Source organism: Python bivittatus, unplaced genomic scaffold (assembly GCF_059951505.1).
Source record: "Python bivittatus isolate LINGU-HERP-01145 unplaced genomic scaffold, Pbiv_v1 ctg000050_np1212, whole genome shotgun sequence".
Classification (NCBI taxonomy): domain Eukaryota; kingdom Metazoa; phylum Chordata; class Lepidosauria; order Squamata; family Pythonidae; genus Python; species Python bivittatus.
In genome coordinates this window covers 5,074,802-5,089,488 of record NW_028277033.1, presented here as the reverse complement: position 1 = coordinate 5,089,488, position 14,687 = coordinate 5,074,802, and the positions used below count along the sequence as shown (strand labels likewise).

General features: G+C 38.8%; 1 protein-coding gene across 10 annotated transcripts in view; it reads right to left on the bottom strand.

Moving 5' to 3' along the window:
* ZMIZ1 (zinc finger MIZ-type containing 1) overlaps positions 1-14,687 on the bottom strand; it is a 405,624-nt gene that overhangs the window by 248,077 nt on the left and 142,860 nt on the right. Inside the window, exon 1 of one of the 10 annotated variants that reach the window (XM_088129044.1) lies at positions 7,466-7,588. The exons of the other annotated variants lie outside the window; for them this stretch is intronic. The gene's annotated coding sequence lies outside the window, so the exon portion shown is untranslated. Of the gene's footprint in view, positions 1-7,465; positions 7,589-14,687 lie in introns of those variants that run through there. 10 annotated transcript variants of the gene reach the window in all.

Below are 14,687 nucleotides of genomic sequence, written 5' to 3'. Positions count from 1 at the left end.
TTCCGCTCTTTTGCTTGGTTGTAAACAGCTGGCGAGGAAACACCACAGTTGCACATCCAAACAGCAATTCAACAATGATTTAAGCTTCAGAAACAGCAAGAGGTAGCTGAAAAATGTTAGCTGTTCAAAATAATCTACAGCACTCCATAGCCCCAAAGGGGGAGGGGGAACAGTGGGATGAGTTGATACACTCTTCCTCTATCCTGTCTATCAATGGCACTGCCAGACAACTGTGACAACATGACCTTTTATCCAATTTTATGTCACACTTTCCTTATAGCAAACTAGAATAATTATAATTACTGCTTCCAGTTAACAACAGTTACCCTTACAAAAAATCATTCTGATCTCTCTCGTTTAATTTTGTGTTAACAGACCTTTAACTTGGAAATGCAAACTGATCCCTGTTATGTTCTCATTAATATCTGCTAGTTACTAACATCAGTCCCCAAACACATATTAGATATAAATTGCAGAACTCAGCATTACAGCATTGGCTCCCAGTTTGCAGTGACTCGTAAGTGTTCTTATTGCAATTATTCAGTTGGTCAAGTTGTGATCTTTGAACTTTTATTGCACATGCATATTCCCACCTCCTGGTTAAAAAAAAAGATCAGAAGAAAAATGCTAATTCTGCATCACTACGCTTATTATTGGATGCAGTGTGTGGAAGGGAAGCTTGCAAAAAAATAAAAATAAAACCTCGGTTTATCTTGGGAGGAAGGAATTCAAAGCAGTTACCTTTGATTCAGAGTTGACTGATTTGTTCTGCACTGTAGGCTTATTTATACAGATGGCAGAACAGCACTCTAAGGGTCATTGCGTGCATGCTGGTATGTACTTAAATTATAAACAGAACATTATATACGTGCAAGTGTGTGAATGCGTGAGTGTATGTTAAAGACTTTGATCAGCTTTACAATCATCACACCACAGCTATGATTCCTACACATTAATATGAGGAACACAGTTCAGTGAATTTGCTAAGATTCACTCACTTCTTGCCTGCCCCACATTTCTCAGAGACCTCCAGGGACAGGATGTGCTTAAAACTAGTTTTTATTTCTAGAGTACAAGCATCCAAAGAAACTTTAAAATTCAAAGATAGACACGCAAAGAATTTTGCACATGTGGAGGGTTCCACAGCGCCTCCATAGACATTTGGCTCTTTTAATCAATATGTTTTTCTACCCACTGAGATTTCCCCCCTTAGTCGCTTCTCTCTCTATTCATTGCAGTTCCTTTTTCCTCTATCACTAGGGAGGGGGCGGGGGAGAAGGGACTCGCTTGTGCCCTATCCTAGGTGGATTCAAATCACATGGGATTTGTATAATCCTCTTGGATCAGTTTGAGAGTCAATTGTGCTGGTTACAGATCTTAAAGGTTGGTTTCATACCCTCATAAATATTGTTGGACTACAATCAGCAATGTCTGATGCACACCAGCACCGGTGAAGTGGAGAAAGTTAGTTTTGAGGTCTTAGAAATAAAATTTAGGTTGCTAGACAGGAGACTGAAAGTGAGGACCTTATGGTAACTTTCTCTGAAAGGGAGAACGCTGTCCTAGAATATGAAAAAGACAGTTGAGTATCTTTGGAGAAAGACTTTAGATTAAGAGTAAGAAGATACTGTGTGTGTGGTAGGTCAGATGGGGACAAAGGATGGGTTGGAACTGAACCCATGTGGAAACAGACTGCTGGAATTAATACTAAAAAGGAGATACTGAGGCTTTTCATCTGAACCCTGGAGGAAAAGCCAAAAAGAGTATCTGCTTCAGGAATAATTGTTGATTTAAGGTAATGAGATTTTTTTTAAAATGATAAAATGGGGATAGCATAGAAATAAGTCACAGGCCTACAGTCAAACTGAACAGCCGCCAGGAAAATGTCAAAAAGGTTCATAGTGAATAAGCTCAACTGATTTATGTTCCAAGAGTTCAATTTCATTGACACTTTTTCTTTATTTCAGGCTGTAACAGTGAAAAAAAAAGTGGAAATGAAGTACCTCCATTTCGAAATTAAAAATTGTGGTCCACTGTACACAGATTCTTTCCTTAAATTCAGGAAATCTCAAGGCCCAAGCTGTCTTTTACAGACAAGACATGCCTTCTATTCAAACTGTAGCTACTATTGTACTACTGTAGCTTCTATTCAAATAGAAGCTACTATTGTTATTTGATTTAGCACTAACATCAAATGCAGCATTGAGGGATCAGATTAAATCTGATTAGGGATTTCTGTTTTCTGAAAAAAAAATAGCTAATGAACCACACTGCTCTCAGCTCCAATTAATATTAAATGCTATTATACTGTTCTGAAGACATTACGAAACAGAGCATCTTGGTAGAAGCAAATCATAGGAGCAAAGGATATTGTGATGAAATTTGTTTACGTTCTTCTTCTGGCATGGCCTCCCACCTCCTGCTAAATTATCTTATTCTCTTTTGCCATCCTCTCTCTCTAAAGTATGCTCTATTATTCAACTAGGTTTCCTTTCTCTGGTTCATAAACCATCTGGGAACATATACATGCAGTATTGAGATATATTCCTTTGCTTATGTTGCTTATAAAGCTGGTGGGGCAAACATTTGCCTTGCAAATGTTGTTGGATTACAACTTCCAGCAAAGTGAGACCACCTATCCAGAATCCAGAATGATGGGCGTTGTAATGGAAAGAACTCTGAAAAACCATAGAACATTAATACCTGCTATAAACACCAATGATATTATAGAAACAAGTTATAATAATGTGCTTTATAAAGTTTATCATTTCATTTTGTGGCACTAGAATGAAGATCAACATTCTACTAGGTCTTTACCTTTGTCTGGACCAGAGGCTTAGCTTTCTTTCAAGCCTTTGTGCCACCATCCATCCACCATCAAATAGTATTCAAAGATGTAAAATGCCTATTCATTACATCTGCTTTCTTTGGGGGGGGAGGAGATAGACTTTAACAGTGACCCCCAGATAATTAAGAAACTTGACTAGAATGCTATTCAGATTTTACTAAGTTCTCGGAGAGGTGGATTTTTTTTTTTTTAACAAGGTAAATATCTGGCTTCTATGCCATTACAACAGTTATTGCTCCACTGATCATTCAGATCAGACCAATAGTCTATCTCAGAAACACTTCTCTTATTCCACATCATACTTGACTTTGGAATGATGTGCAAAGAACTGCAGACCAAAAGTAGTGAGCAGGGTCGTATCAAAGACCAAATTAGATTTCATTTCATCTTTAATTAAATTAAACAGTGATGTACAATATGTTTCTAATTCAAATTGTTCCAGCTGTGAAATGCCCCAGTTGAAGAGTGAGATGGCCTGTTTTGATCAGTTTGGACGTGTTTCAAGATCAAAAGTTTTCCAAAGTGACTGAAATCTCCATTTCCCATTGAAAGCCCTGTTTTTCATTCAAATGCTTTGAAGTCAAAATCTGTTGCAAACCCCTATGTTTTCCCATTTCACTAGAAGAAAGTATGTGTAGCTCACGATTGAACTCTGGAGTTGTAGTTTCTCTCTGAGCTTGGTCGTTTGCTTGCAGACATTTCATTACCCAACTAGGTAACATCATCGGTGTGAGTCTATCTAGTTGGGTAATATAATGTCTGCAAGCAAGCAGCCAAGCTCAGAGAGCAGCAAGAACTCTATTTTCCCATTTATTTGAATGCATTTATATACTACTCAGCTCCTAAGACTCCAAACAATTGACAATAATCATAGCATAGAACCCCATGTAAACCCCAAGCCTCATATCTGATTACTCTCCAGTAGTATAATTAGTAATGTCACCCATGTCACATTAAAATGCCAAATTGATAACAATTTTTTAAAATCTCTAGGAGCTACATCCAAAGCTGGAGCTATTCATGAGCCCTTTAGGGTGTTTTCTTATTTGGGGCTGTCTAATCCAGTAAACCATTTCAACACCAAATCTCAGCAACTCAGTTGAAGAAGCAAAGCAATCTTCATTGCTGGTCTCCTGTTTTGAATGCTATCAAAGTGGCACTACCTCTGAATTTTTTTGTAGCAAGGACATTTCAAATGTGAAATGTTTATATATTGTCCATTTCTTTTTCTTCCTTGTAGCAACCTTACTTCTGTCATGTCTCAGAAGCCTATGCACATAAAGGGACAGTAATATTCTGTACTACTAATTTTTAATTTGGAGAAGAGGTAGATGCAGGCATGGATGTTCAGGGAATGCATGAAAAGCAGGACAAGTTAAATAACTAAAATCTAATCCAGTAAATGGTTTGATTCAGGGGCAGATAATTGTCACCGGAGTGAGGGATACTCCTGAGAAAGAGAGTGCACCAACCATTCTGAGTAGATACCCAATTGGTCTTCCAGTTTTTAAATGCTATCTTTCTAATGCTGATATTCTAACACTTTAAAGCCCAGTAAAACACATTCTTTCTTTCTTACACTGAATCTTTTGGAGCACCTCAAGAATAGATTGAAACCTAAAATACAAATTAGCAATGAAACTGATTTTTAAAGCACTTAAGAAGATAATTATGAAAGATGGTCCTTTAGGCCCAAAAAAGTGCTTTGAGCTGGAGTCAGGTGTCCAAAACTAGTGTTCCACAAAATGACCTTGGTCTCAAAAAGAACACTGTATAGATGACACAGCACATCCACAGGGACCTTCAGATTCCATCATAGAGATTGGGGGCATTTTAACAGTTCCCTTGAAGAGGTGAACAGCCATTACAAATCTAACCCTCGCCAGGATTTTTTTTGTCCAGGTTAAATTAAGATTAAATCCTGCACCACCTTAATACCATCCTTCTGCACAGCTGAGTGGATCATATCTAGACTGTGTCCTGTCTCTCGGTATTTCAAATGCATTTCATGATTGCAATGGAGGTCATGTAGCCAAAACAGCCTTGGGGACGCATCATTTTATACACACACACAAACACACAAGTCCAGATTACAAAACACTTTCAGCAATAATTTGGAGGTAAGCAGAAGCCAGATTCAATTCCAGCAGCAACAGAAACCATTACTTTGTAAAACAGTATTTGGTTCCTACACATATATTGATTCTCTTTCATTTGGATGGATTTTATTTTGGTGGCCTCTGAATCATCACTCTTTTGTGTCACCTTTACAGGCAAATCCTTCTAATAGGAGCACTTCTGCCAGTTGTGCTTTGCTTTGCAAATAGTGTTATTTTAAAGAGATGCTCTTGTTATGGGGTTTTTGCTTAATCTGAGAAATGTGAAAGAATAATGAAGGTCAGTTGGAAAGCAGGCTCACTTCGCAATTTTTCCCTGCTAGTTAAAACCACATGGCATTAATAACTATTTAAACAATACCCGTGAAACTTGCAACAAATCAAAATCAGAAGAGTTGAAACATGAACAGGTGTGTAAGCATCCGATTAAGTGTAATCAGAAGATATAGCTTTCCACTCTTTAACACCTACATCAGCACAAGAATGCAGATTTTGTACTTGATCCTTCTTGATGATGATGATGGTCAGTTGAGATAAAGAAACTATTAAATCCTTTCTTTAAAGTTCTTCATAAATTTCACTTACATTATTCACTTTTGCCTTCCAGCCAGCTAATTTAGTAAATCATCTGGATTCATACTCTAAACTGTTATTTTTGTTTCAAGGAGAATAGGGTCATGAAATCTTGCTTCACATCTTTCCCCTTGGACATCAAAGAAAGGAAGACACAACTGAAGCTTTTCTTCAATAACAAAGGCCGTGGAACTCAGGAATAAGACAACTGAGGTGGGATCTAAAGATCATTTTCTCCAACAGTGGTGAAACAGGAAATAGTATCTCTTGTCAATATCCATAACAAGGAGTGTGTAAAATGTTCTGTCACGGAAGGTTCCAACTCCAGAACAAACCAATTTGAGTGCTCTGGCAGTGGTCTGACCATGATTGGAAAAGCTCACTTTGAAAAAGCAACATTCTGTGATAAATACTTTGTACAAACTTAGTCTTAAACAATTTTGAGTCAAGGAGGAGATTATGCTTGTTCCAGGGAAGAAAGCTAGAATATTTTCAGTCTATAATTTGTGATGTTCAGGACTGTTCTCCAGACATCAAGCTGTAGGCAAAGAAGAGAGTTACAGCAGCTCTTGAAAGATTATGGTCAGTGTTGGATGCACTGCCTACTTTATGGCTGTGTTTGCATGACATACTTCGCTGCATACATACTACTAGTTGTAGTCCAAACTGGCAGCGATCCCTTTAGTTCAAGGTCAAGATAGAAACTGAGACAGCATCTTTTGCCTCTTAAGCCCAAAGTGTACTCTTATCTATACATTAAATAGCCAGATCTTTTTTCTTAATTTCTTTTGCACAACTGACCTTATACCTTTGCAAAAAAAGGACACTGCATTTGCCCTCTACTTTCTGGTATCCTTTGTAATGTATCTCTCCATTTCTGGAGTTACCCCAGCCCAGAAAACAAGGGTTCCAGATCTCTGTCCTTTGCAATATTCTGAACTACAGCAAAACACAATTGAAGAACATTCAGTATTATTTCTTCCACGTTTATAGGCAGCAGTGGAACCCTGAATGAGAGAATAAGCCACCTGAAATTTAACAGAGGCTCAAACGCATTATCAAGATTAAGCTTAATTTTGACTTCAACCTATAAATTTATGAAGAAAACCCAATCTAGATTTAGGCATGGAATAGTTGAGCTAATTTATGACCAATATTTTTAATGATACTTTTTTCTGCCTTAAGCCTACCACGTTCATGCCCACTCTATTTTATATTTATATTAATCACTTTATCCTGCAGTTAAAATTTGTAGATATTTTTGCCCCAAACTGGGGAATAAACACTACTGCATTCTGCTGTATATGGATGATACTGTGATTCTATCTTTAACATGCATCAGATTAAAGAGATTATTTTGGGGTTATATTCCACGCCAATGGAAAAAAGGGTGCTCTCATTGCTTAAGTCTCTAACTTGGCCAAAACAACTATTTCAGCAATTTTATGGTATCATCACTCACAGGTAATAGGCACTTGCTTGAAGCTAGAAAACTTTTCCAGGCAAAGGCCTTAGCATAAGTCTTATTTTGTGCTTGAATCTGTACAATCTAGATTTCTTAATTCGATATTCAGCACTCCTAAATGTGTTTCCAGTGCTGTCCTTTGGCTAGAATCTGGGCTGATTAGAACAGAACCAAGAACTTGGACAGTAATGCTTTCATCAGCCCATTGGACTGTTCCATTCTGCTGTGAGTGATCCCTTCCAATCTACCTGGAATATGTCCCTCAAGCAGAAACACATTTCAAGTAGTCTTTCCCAGACTGCTTTTTTATGTAAACTTGGCTGATCCTAGCACAAAACAAAACAAAACAAAACCATGATTGCCCAACAATTCCTAGAATTTGAGTTACAATACAATCTGAGCCAATTACCCAGCTTCTGCAAGATTCCAAGTGTATTTAATAGGGGAGTGATGGTTTCTTACCTTCATTCATTGATACAGCAAAAACACCGGTGGACCTTTACTTGGGCAGGTTGCAACACCCTCTCCTCTGTCCTGTTATAGCAGAGATAATGTGATGCTCCTAGACTACACTGTCATTGTCTTTGTCCACGTAACATAGAAGAGAATGAAATTACCACACATGTTTGTGAGGGATCTTTGCTTTCCGAGGACTGGACACACCACAGCATAGCAAATCTGTACAAAATGCTTTATTGCAGCACACACCTTCCCCAGCAACAGACTATTGGTCTCCATCCATCCAGAACTTGCAAGGTGATGCTGCCATGTAACTACGTCTTTAATACTCAGTCCTTGAATACTTAGTTCAAGCAAAAGTCCGTAAAGTGTATAAAGACTATATAAATATATAAAGTCTGTAAAGTGGCATACAACTTTGCCTTTTTCCAAATGTTCTTACACTAGGCGAGGCGAGGCGAGGTGCTGTTTCAGTGTGGTTTTTCCTCTTCTAATTGCTCCTGAGCTCCTGGGAAAGCTCGGAGCTCTGGGCAGGACTCCCACCAGGATCTGCTGCTCACCTAACTTGTGGTCCTGGCAGTTGAATGATAGTCCTTTTGCCTGCTTATAATAGCTGCCAATCTTCAGACGTCGCTTCCGCTGGGGACATCTGTACGCCGTTGGCTTATCGCCTTCCCTCTTGCACACACCTCCCCACTCTGTCTATGCTAAGAGCCTGGGTGGGGGTGAGGCTGCCTCTGAACATCAGCATATCCTTGAAAACGCCAGGGTGTGGCTTAATTCTCACAGGCAGCTGGAACCTCAGCTTGGATGCTTGTGAGTAAAGTTTGAGTTAGGGAAATTGGGTCAGAAGCATTTCTGCCTGGCTGCAGCCACTTTCCCCAAGCACAGACAGCAACCCCGACTTCACTCCCTCATAATGTTCTTTTACACTGTAGATTCTGTTTGATGATGCATCCAAAACGTACTTCCCTTATTTGCCAGCAGTCCTCGGTCATTCAGATGAGTTTTACTTTGATCTCCTTCCTGCAAAGAAGGTATTTTATATAGCATATGATGTTGTAAAGTTTTGTTGTCTAGCATCAAGACTGCAGAGGGGATCCATCATGAAAAATAAGCCTGAATGGGGTATACAAGTCTGTTTGGTGTGTGTGCATTTTCTTGTGTTTTTTTGTGTTGCTGTATTTGTTTGCTGGCTAATGGCTGTAATAAATTGAAACTGAATACCACTTACATGTTCTCTCACATCCAGGTTTTGAATAAAAGTCTTCCTCCCCTGCCCCCAAAAGTGCCACTTGGGACAGAGATAAAAATAGCCATCTGCAAATGGCTAAATGCATCTTGTGACACGTGCAGCTTTCTAAATAGCATCGTTCTCGACATCCATTACATTTCTTAAGCTGAGCATGTGTTCCTCTTATATTTTTTAACCCACCTCTTAAATAAATGTCAACCCGTTACCATTTTGGATGAAGTATCTAAGGCAAGAGAATAGCCACATCCTCTTTATGTACCTGACAGCATCTTGGTTCTGTTTGAGCAGATTCCCCAACTCACTTGAGAAAGACTATGTTGCTGGAGAAGTAGCTGAGTAGATTCCTCAGTGTCTCTTCTGTAAACTAGGGTTGAGCAATCTTTTGAGGGTTGGAGGCTACGCTTCTCATTTTAAGAGGGACAAAGCAAGGATATTTCCTCTCTCTTGTTTTGGAGGACAAAATGGGAGGATCTTTGCTTCTTTTGAAAGTGATTTAAATCTATTTTGGAATGCGTAGTATGGAAGCCCATCTCAAAACAGCAGGAAACAATGATGCTAATTTTCAGCAGTTGTGACTGGAAGAAATTCCTGCATAAATAGGTGGGGCAAATCTAGAAACAAAACACTGGGTGCAAAACCAGTGGGATGTACTTTTATTTGATCTCTGGCAAGGAAGCATCATTACAGGATGACCAGATACGAAACTTAATAATAACTGGTCATTTGGGGGATTTAGATGTGGGTTTTTTGGTCTTTGTATTGGTTAAGGCCACCAAGCAACTCACAGCTGCTTCATTAGACAGTAGAATATATTTCTGTGGGCTAGTCAATGTTGCAGAGATCTATTTTCAGGGTTGCTGCAGCTTTACTTAAAGTTCCATAGGAGCTTTATTAAAAATATTTTTAAAAATACTATTTGCATGATAATAAATGCAGGAGTATGGCATCTTTTCAGAAATTTAAAGTTTCTTGCTGATTTTGCAAAAGTGGTTTTGGGTCTGAGAATTGCAATAATTGCTCCTCTCCATTTTTTCTTTAATAGGTAATTACTTTTGCCTCCCAGGACTGTACATTCTTGTTAAGAATGTCAGCCATTCCAACAGCTAACAGTTAGGCTGGCACAAATGTTAAACTCTAGTTAGGACTAATACATTCTGGTTAATAGTAAGTATTTAAAACCACCTTTAAAATACTTGAAATTGAAGCTTAATTTGACAATCTCCAATTATTTGTTGGAAAGAGCAAGTTTCTCCCTTCTCTTCCCAGCTAAATTTAGTCTGTAAGGACCTCGACTACAGCATTTCAGTTGCTTATGGTACAAGTAATTATATTAACAAAGGGCATATAAATCAGAAATGGTAATACTGGCATCATTCACACATAAGGTTATTGGCTTAATGGATGGTGTGAACTCAGCAAACCATCCTGTTTAAATAAACAGCAACTTAGTACAATACATGCATCTAGTCCCTATTTAGTTACAGAGGCATTTATTTATGGATTTATTCAGCAAAGCAGTGGCATAGTATGAAGCAGAAAAAGACGGATCTTTTCTTTCTCCCTTATCATCCTTGGCTGTACATTTACCTTGAGTTGACTCCGAAGTCCAGAATTCCTGAAGCTTACCATCACTTTGCGCACAACTTGCATGGCTAAAAATATCAGCAGTAGGATTTTTATTCTCCAATAGCTTCCCCAAAGGGGAAATCCATACCACAAGGCCAACAGTTCAAATTACAAAGCATTTATTTAAGGTTGTACGAACAAGGTCCTACTTTTTAAGGCCAGTATGAATTCATTTTAGTGTATGGAGAAACCCGCTTAATCCCAGTTAAGGCCTGAAAGAATGAAAGAATTCTACTTCAGATACTTAAACTGGTTTTTTTTAAAAAAAATCAGTGGAGTTGTTCATTACATAATATAAGCTTCACAAAATAATTACAGGTTTGGTCAACAGGTTTGGTCTGATTATGACTAAGTCAGTTAATGGCTAGGATATATCAACTAGCTGCAGTTTATCAAAGATTAGCCCCAGGACTGCTATTCTTTCTACCCACAAGGGGCAAGTGATGTCATATGTGCCATGAAGTCATCACACAAATGACACAAATAACATACTCCATGTCATTTGCATCATGACATAACTGATATCAGATGTGTATAATTCTACCTTTTCCATTTGCAAGTTCATAGATAGACAGACAGACAGACAGGCAGGCAGGCAGGCAGGCAGGCAGGCAGGCAGGCAGACAGACAGACAGACAGACAGATAGATAGATAGATCAAGCATAACTCATCAATGGATAAAAACATTCACATACTCTATGGCTGTTAGAACTTGGTTGTACTTATTTATGATCATAGAGTTAATGAAAAACAAGACCCACATTTCCAATCCTTATGATTTACCAAACAAAATCAGAACATTTGCAAAAGGAAAGAAGTACCAAGAAGAGCCTTCAGAAACCAATTAAAGATAGCTTTTTCCTCTGCAAAACTCCCTTCTTCTTTTTTTTTTTTAAATCCACTTTCAATCATGACCAATTCTATGGAGACTGCCTGGATGAGTCCCTGCCGTTTTCCTGGCAAGGTTTTTTTTTGAAGTGGTTTGCCATTGCCCCCTTCTTAGGGTGGAGCCCAGCTGGCGGTCACAGGACATCGAGTCTCTTCTGTTGCGTTGCATCCAGCAACCAACAACCAATTCCTGTTTTCCCGTGAAAGGCGCCACCAGCATTTTTCCTCCCACTGGGGTGAGAGTACCTATTTATCTACTCGCTTACGCTTTTGAGCTGCTAGGTGGGCAGGAGCTAAGGGTGCAAGACAGGAGCTCACCCCGCCATGAGGAGCTTGGGCTTGAACAATGAATTGTCAACCATTTCTGGCTGGTAACTTCCAGGCTCATTAAGCCGCTGCGCCACCGTGTCCCTATAAAACTCCTTTCAGCCCACCAAACATAACCCAGTAGTATTATTTAATACTCCAGGAGCAAAATTTCTCCATTTTTTTCTCCCACTGCCCTGTTCTAGAAGGTAACTCTTCTGTCCAAACTGAGTGTGGATGTCTATCACAAGTTCAAAAACAAAACAATAAAAGCATCACATCTTGTGATACCTAAGAGCATAAATTTGCTAACCTATCACTTCTACTCATATGGAAAAAAGATTGTTGCCCAGTAGAAGGCAACAAGAATCCTTGTAGTGTGAACAAAAGCTCAACTTTCTGACAGCTAAATGATGGGACAGTTTCCAATGTCCAACCTTTGGGTCTCTTACACTATAATTCTATGCTTGCTCTTGCCTCCAATGATCAGTTCAAGCCAACAACCTACAAGACATGGACTATACTGCCAAACTTTTTCCATTCCAACAAAGCCAAGAGCCAAGAGAACGATGAGAAATTGTTTCCTCTAAATATTTAGAAGCATATAATATATTCTTACGTTTAATAAGAGAATGAGAAAATACTGTGCACTGAAATCTGCATTTTCCTGATGTCTGTGATGCACTTTGCAACTAACCGTAAAATATTTTAAAAAGCGTGTTCTTGAACAGAACAGGAAACAATGAACTTAAGAGCTCCACACCCCTAATTTTAGATAGCTCCTGTTCTAGTCCATAGGGAGCTTATCTTAATAAATATCGTGAACATTCTCCTGATGACAAGGTGCCAATCTGCAAAGACTGGGGAAAAAAAGGTGCAGTAATTCACTATACAATCTGTTTTTTCTATTACTTTTTATCCCTTGCTCATTATCATCGTAGGAATTGACAGGCGCCAAACTTCGTGCAATTCATCATTATTAAAGTAATCCCAGCTTGAATGAAAATCAAATTAATTCATCATAATAGGAGGGCCTTCAATTTCAGGTGAAGCCAATCAGATGCAGGTAAAATCATCTAGCAAAGCTTTAAATACCTAACAAGAGGTGACAAATCAAATGGGAATTAATGTGGAGAAAACATAATTTTTTTTTAAAAAAAAGCTTGATTGAATTTAAACAGAATTGACATAGCAGTGCAAATTAACTTGGAACTTTTTTTTTTTTTTTTTGGTACCTGAGGAGAAAAAGTATTCACTGAAAGAGCTATAAAAAGCCATTTCATTAATAATCTATATTTAAACAATACAATTTCCAATTTAATACTATTTATAGCTGTATAGTTCATTAGAAGCTGGTTCTACCTTCACCATGAAGCACCATTCTTCAGCCAGTTAAGTATCTAACCACCTTGGAACAGCCAAGCCAACCACCCTGGGGCTCTTCTGGAGGGCAGAGGTACTAGGATCCCATATGTGAAGTTCATGTACTCTTCTCACAAAAGAGGACTTGAAAGAATTGGGCATGTCTTGCCATGTTGTGAATTTTACAGAGAACTATGTAATATGCCTGTTAGGACTTTTTGATAAACTTTCCAGGTCACCCCAATGAATTCTATTTGCCCTTTTATTTTCAGATCAGCAATCTGCTACTATCTATAAATTAGCAATATTTTGCATGGCAGGAACAATAACAAGGACACACCAGCGAGAAGGATTCTCCAGCTCCCTTCCAAGTTATCCTTTATTCTGAAGATGTTATTCCCAGATGTCTGAGTTCCTGTATGATACTTTAAGTTGCTGCCATTTGCCGTAATGAAAAATGTATTCATTCATGCGTTCATTAATTTGATTGCCAAAGCATAGCTAGTGATGTCATAAAATTTGCTGGAGTGGCAGGATCCAGGTTTTTCAACCTGTTTTTTGGAGCTGGGTGGGGCAAAATGGGAAGGTTGGCCCTTGCGGAATGTAAGCACTTGCTTTGTCCAAATGGGGGGAAAATGCCTGTGTGCCCGTGGGTTTGTACAATATCAAATGGGAGTGTAAAGAGATGTGTCCCTTATTGACCTGGCACTTTGCCCAATGAAAGCCATGTGTTCCCTTTCAAAGGGATGGCCAATCTGCCTACCGGTCACCTTACTTTGGCAAAACGGGCTTCTTTTCATGCTCAGAAGGCATTTTATGACAATGAAGAGAATGGTCAGAAATGGTGGAAAGGTGATTCTCTTCTTTGGAATCTCTCAGCTGGATCTACAACGTGCCCTTTGAAGCTCTGCTGTGTAAGCATTCGTTCTTTCACCCTTGTAATTCCCACTAAAGTCACAAGAACAGGTTAAAAGTGTTGGCCCCACACACACACCCCGGACATGCTGGGGGCTACAAAATGGGTGCTTGGTGTATGGGTGTGGGTGTCATGTCACATTCTGTTGTCCATTTCTCCTATGAGATCATGCCCACTTCTACTGCCACCCAGCATTTTTTTAATTAGTTTTTTTGAAAGAGTACTGTTATGGCACTGCTTCTATGCCCAGCCCTTTGGCGAGGGTGATCAAAGTCCATTTTCAGTTATGTGGGTCTGTTTCTTTTTCATTCCTGTTTTTGTCATCTTTGCCATATTTTGCTCCTTTTCTTTTTTCTATTTTTGTTTTTGTTGAGAGTCGGGGGGGCATATAAATTAATTAAATAAATAAAGTGCCCATTCAGGTGACACAACTAATCTTCAGGAATGGCTTAAGCCATGACTCCATTCAGAGGAGGCATTCAGAGGGCATTTGCAGGGCTCAGCTTGCCACTGACTAAGCTTTAAGTTAACAGGATTGCATGAATTTCATTATTAGGCTTACCATTTAAAAGGAGGCATTCAACTAGCATGAAGTTATGCTGAAAGTAGTTGGAGAAAAATGTTGAGAAAATTGTGAAATAAACCTGATCTACATGTCATCTTTCTGGTCCAATTTGTGGGAGACCACTTGTAGATGGTACAGAAGGAAAAACAGACTTGGGAGGTAGGAAATTAAGTGTCCAGTGAAGCAACTATATACAGATGATATAGAGAGGAATCCTAATGGAAGACAAAGAAGCTAGAGAACATGTATGAATCTCAAGACCCAGATGTGTTGGAATCTGCAGGAGACAATGTTTTAGATATCACAG